We start from the raw sequence: 6,054 nt of genomic DNA, 5'->3' as shown, positions 1-6,054 counted from the left end.
AGAGAGAGAGAGAGAGAGAGAGAGAGAGAGAGAGAGAGAGAGAGAGAGAGAAACAAAAAAGAAGAAAGGAAAAGAAAACGAAGGAAAGAAAGCACGAAGCGTGTATTAAAGTTCCTCGCTAGCAGGTTAAGTGAATATGTATTGATTTAAGTGGCATGGTGGAGAAGGGAAATAGATTTAGCGAGAAAGGGAATGACATTCGTTGAAACTCTTAATTGATTGAGAGTTTTAATTGAAGGAGATAAATGGAAAATGGAATGTTCCCGTTTGAAATAATTTCCTATAATCAAAACCTAAGTACATATGTGTGTGTGTGTGTGTGTGTGTGTGTGTGTGTGTGTGTGAGTGTGTGAGTGTGTGTGTGTGTGAGTGTGTGTGTGTGTAAGAAGTAAAAGGGATTAATAAATCCAGACAGATATCTATAAAGTACTCAGTGTTAAATGAATTTGGTTAACTATACCAAACAATCAGATACCAATAAATTCATAATTCATAATACATTTTATACCCTTCTTTTGTATCTATATATGTTGGCATAATAGAAACGGTCGTCGTTAATGTATGAGTTTCTCCGTTATTATTCTCGTTGGAATTGAAAACTTGATATAAATTTTGTCAATCTGAAGAGCTAGCTTTCTATATCTACATTGGTTTGTAAAATGTACAATAGTACTATGCAATTTATAACATTCATAATAGTGCAGACATGTAAAATAATTTATTATATATTAAAATGAATTATTTTTGCATGATGTTGGCAGCGAAATCTCGCTTGCGTGGCACCTTAAGGAGGTGTCTTTTAGAATAACTCATGGATGAAATGTTTGTTAGTGAAATATATGAAAGGGTATAGTTGTGATGACCAGCCATCTCATCACGCCCTTTATTTCCACCACCATAATCATCTCTATTACACCACCACCACAGTATTGACACTGGAGCCGAGGAGAGAAGAAACTTACATATGGTTGCTCAAAATGCTAGATTTAGCAGTCGAATAAAATTTCTCTTGCAAACCACACACCTAGCGTTTTAAAATACGGAATGACACGCAGAACAACGTAATCCTAGATATAAAAACAATACTCTCAAATTGTAGCACACAGCCAGCGGATTTAAGGGGAAGAGGGAGTTGATACCATCGACCCTAGTGCTTAATTGGTACTTTATTTTATCAAACCCAAAAAGACGAAAGTGAAGTTGACCTCAGCGGGATTTAAACCCAGAACGAATGACGCAAAAACCGAAAAACAATCTGGTGACAGCAGGAACAGCGCTAGTTAATAGTTTTCTTTCTTGATCTGGACTGACCTAGAGCTAAATAATAATAACAACATGTCAACGAAACAGTATCTGTTTGCCTGCTAAAGATATCAGCCGGATCTTAGACAAATTATAAGCACTTTGTCTTCAAAACGGAAAGGTACGTCAGATGAAGTAATCCCAGATGTACAAAATCCCCAATGGATTAGTCATGATTGGTGAGACTAATGATTTAACTATGCAGTCAAGGCTAAAACAGTAACAACAACAACAGCCATTGTGTGAACTGATTACAATAAACTAAACAATATCGCCGTTTGTAAAGGTGGATCTTTCGTCACTGTCGACGATGAGCAATCAACTGTGTTATTACTAGCGAAATTAACGTGTAATTAGCTGAATATTCTATAGATACGTGCGTCTTTAACATAACGTATCTCTCAGATTCAGTGTGACGAAGCACGACAAGATCGGACGTTCAAATTTACAATCCCGGGAGTGCCAACTCGAAGACACATTCCCTAGTACTGGTCTGGAACTTTATGACCTCGGCTGGATTCGAGCTCAGAGCGCAGATAGCTGAAATAAATACGACGAAAAATGTTCTAAGCACCCTGCTAATGCACCGTCTTTCAGTAGCAATCCAATAACATCAGCATGGTCTGATTGGACAGTGGACTGTCCAAACGGCCTTAAAAAATTAATGACGCTTAAATGATTAAAACTTTGAACGGAAACGAGGCTGTGATATCGAAAGAGGAACCGGAAACACAAACGTCATGATGGGTTATTGATTTTTCTTTTACTTTTAGTCCTATTTAAATTTTTCTGATTTATTATAGGTGTTTGAATGCTTAGAAGAAAAAGAAAACAAAATCTATTCATTATCTTCCTTATTTATTTATTTGCCTTTTCAGTTATGGTAGTGCTAAATAATTGAGTGATACACAAAGAAATACACACATACAGACACAGACACACACACACAGACATATAATCATTTTAAATTAACAAATAATAAAAGTTGACAGACAACAAGAAGACGTGCACAAGGGATATATTAGCTTCACGCTCGGTAAAAAGAGAGAGTTTGACGTTTCGAGCAAAGAAAGGAGAAAGGGAAAAGTTCAAAGAAGGAAAGGAAATTGCCAACAGCACGCGTAGTAACATTGCGCACGTACTCATATACACAGATAGATAGATAGATAGATAGATAGAAACACAGAAGATAGATATTGATAAATAGATAGATAGATAGATATGTATTTATATACGTATGTTAGTGCCAAATAATAGTGTATGTAAATATGTGTTTGATGAGGAGGAGGAGGGCGAATTTTGGCGTAGGGCCAGTAATTTTTGAAGATAGATGTCGATTACATTGGTTCCAGTACTTGACTGGTACCTGGTACTTAATTTATCGATCCCGAAAGGACGAAAGACAAAGGTGATCGCGGAGGAATTTGAAACTCTGCATGTAAATAATAATAATAATAATAATAATCCTTTCTACTATAGGCACAAGGCCTGAAATTTTGGGCGGGGAGGAGACTAGTCGATTACATCGACTTCAGTGTTTCTCTGGTGCTTAATCTATCGACCCCGAAAGGATGAAAGGCAAAGTCGACCTCATCGGAACATGAACTCAGATCGGAACGACGACTGAAATACCGTTAAGCATTTCGAACGGCGTGCTACCGATTGTGCCAGCTCGCCGCCTTTATAATAATAACATTAATAATGATAATAATAATAATAATAATAATGCTTTCAAATTTTGCCACAAGGGTAGAAATTTAGGGGGAGGGGATGAATTGATTACATCGACCGCAGTGTTCAACTGGTACTTATTTTATTTCATCGACCCCGAAAGGATGAAAGGCAAAGTCGACCTTGGTGGAATTTGAACTCAGAACGTAGTGACGGGCGAAATACCACTAAACATTTCGTCCAGCGCGCTAACGAATCTACCAGCTCCTCGCCTTTATAATAATAATAATAATAATAATAATAATAATAATAATAATAATAATAATAATAATAATGATGATGATGATGATGATGATGATAATGATGATAATGGGCCCAGGACCAGATTCAGTTCAAGGGTACTGGCTAAAGGGCTAAAGAAATTCAGTAGGGAACAACTTCAGGGTTGCCTTAACGGAGGGATGATACGAGTTTGGATGATCGGAGGGAGGACAACACTCATTATGAAGGATAAGAACAAAGGTAATACAGCTAGCAACTATAGACCAATCACTTGCTTACCATTAGTGTGGACGCTGTTAACAGGAATGCTTTCAGAGAGCATTTACGTCACCTTGACAACCAGAATTTACTACCAGAAGAACAGAAAGGTTGCAAGAAGAAGGCTAGAGGAACGCATGATCTATTATACATAGACAAAGCAGTTCTAAATGAAGTAAAAACTAGAAAGAAAAATCTAACAATGGCATGGATAGATTATAGGAAAGCCTATGACATGATCCCACACTCATGGATAAGTTAAAGTCAGAGTATATTCAATATAGTAGACAACATAAAACAATTAATTAGCTTTAGCATGAAGAAATGGAAAGTAGATCTATACTCAGGTGACACACTCTTAGGGAAAGTTAATATCAAAAGAGGAATTCTCCAGGGGGACTCGTTGTTCTATATTTGATCCCCCTCTGTTTAGTATTAAGGAAGGCAAAGGCAGGGTATCAGTTCAGAAATAGTAAGGGAAAAATTAACCATTTGCTCTACATGGATGATCTGAAGCTTTTTAGTAAGAATGAAAAAGAGATAGATTCCTTAATACAGACTGTAAGACTCTTCAGCAAAGACATAGTCACGGAATTTGGCATAGATAAGTGTGCAATATTAGTTATGAGAAGGGGACAGGTAGTCAACAGCGAAGGCAACCAATTACCAGATAGCCAGACATTAAAATCATTGAGAGGAGAAGAGAGTTATAAGTATCTAGGAGTATTAGAATCTGACAAGAGTACTAACTACAGAAATGAAAACGAAAATTGAGAAGGAGTACAACAGAATGGTGAGGAAGCTAATGAAGTCAAAGCTAAATGGTCCGAATCTAGTGAAGGTTGTAAATACTTGGGCAGTATTGTTACTTAGATACTCAGCAGCTTTTGTAGATGGGACAAAAGCTGAATTAACAAAGCTATGAATGGAGGACTCCACCCAAGGGCAGGAGTAGCAAGATTATACCTACCTAGAAAGGAAGGTGGAAGAGGGTTAATAACGATGGAAGACTGCGTGAAGTTAGCTAGAGTATATATAGACTCCTATGTAGGTAACAGTGAAGAAAGTTTATTAAAAGCTACTACAGCAAGACATAGGGAAACCAAAACACCAAGTGAACTTAAAAATCAGAAAAAGGAACAGAAATTATCTGACTGGTAGGAGAAGGTGTTGCATGGCAGATTCCCCAAGGTGGTTTCAGCAAATAGCTGTAGTGAGACATGATTATGGTTGCAGAAGGTAAAGCTGAAGAGGGAGACAGAAAGTTTGTTAGTAGCTGCACAAGATCAAGCATTAGGGATTGATTGGATAAAAGCCAAAATAGACAAAACGAGGTAGATTCCCAATGTAGATTATGCAAATCAAAAGAGGAAAGCGTTACTCATATAATAAGTGAATATAGCATGCTGGTACAGAAAGAATACAAGAAAGACATGACAATCTACGGAGAGCAATCCACTGGAATTTATGTAGAAAGCTAGGATTTGAACATACTGATAAATGGTATGAACATGAACCTAATAAAGTACTAGAAAGTAAGAAGTAAAAGATGTGGGACTTTAACATTCAGACTGACAGAGTAATAGAAGCTAGAAGGCCTGATTCGATAGTAATAGATAAAGAGAATAGAAAGTGCCAAATAATTGACTTTATGGTCCCAAATGAGGAAAAGATTAATATGAGTAGTATAGAAGAAATAGCAAAGTACCAGGACCTAGCTATTGAATTACAGAGACTATGGAAAGTGCAGGTAAAATGAATCCCAGTAGTTATAGGTGCATCGATAACTATCCCTAAAGATCTGAACAGATGGATAGAGGAAATAGGCATAAAACCCAGTTTAGTACAGCTCCAGAAAACAGTGTTATTTGGGACAGCTAGGATATTTAGGAGGGTTCTTGGCATCTAAGGCAACTTGTAGCCCGATGTTAGGATTCTTTTCTCTTCCAACAGTCTAATCTGTTGAGTGTATAATAATAATAATAATAATAATAATAATAATAATAATAATAATAATAATAATAATAATAATAATAATAATAATAATAATACAGAAAATGGCTACAAAGTGCACAGGAATAACAGAAGAAACAAATATTACTGATACCTGGAAAATATCATAAAAAAGGAAAAACAAGTGACTGGTTGAATAGCTGAAACGATATTCGAACGCCATTAGCTACTAAAATCCCTTAATTAATGCTGGAATCACGGTTGGAATAGATCTATAATTCCTTCGGCTTACCGTTTCCGTTTAGCTTTTAAAGAGCTTACGAGAAGGAATTTATTCCTATCTCATACGTTGACCTTGCCTGTATAGATTCCTTTAGTATTGTCCATTTCGTCAACACGACCACGACCACCACCCTTATCATCGCCACCACCATTTCCATCGGCACCACCATTTCCATCGCCACCACCGCTAACAACAACAACAACAACAACAGTAGCAGCATCTGCACTTCTGCCGCCAGAAATTCCCACCGTTAATTCTTATTGATTTATATGTATGTATGTATGTATTATGTATGTATGTATATA

The 6,054-nt window shown here is 36.7% G+C and overlaps 1 protein-coding gene across 3 annotated transcripts in view; it reads right to left on the bottom strand.

Annotated features, from left to right (window-relative positions):
• LOC106875073 (epithelial membrane protein 2) overlaps window positions 1-6,054 on the bottom strand; it is a 195,532-nt gene that overhangs the window by 113,706 nt on the left and 75,772 nt on the right. The gene's annotated exons all lie outside the window — the stretch shown is intronic.

This window comes from Octopus bimaculoides, chromosome 23 (assembly GCF_001194135.2).
Source record: "Octopus bimaculoides isolate UCB-OBI-ISO-001 chromosome 23, ASM119413v2, whole genome shotgun sequence".
NCBI classification, from domain to species: domain Eukaryota; kingdom Metazoa; phylum Mollusca; class Cephalopoda; order Octopoda; family Octopodidae; genus Octopus; species Octopus bimaculoides.
This window is presented reverse-complemented; position numbering and strand designations above follow the sequence as displayed.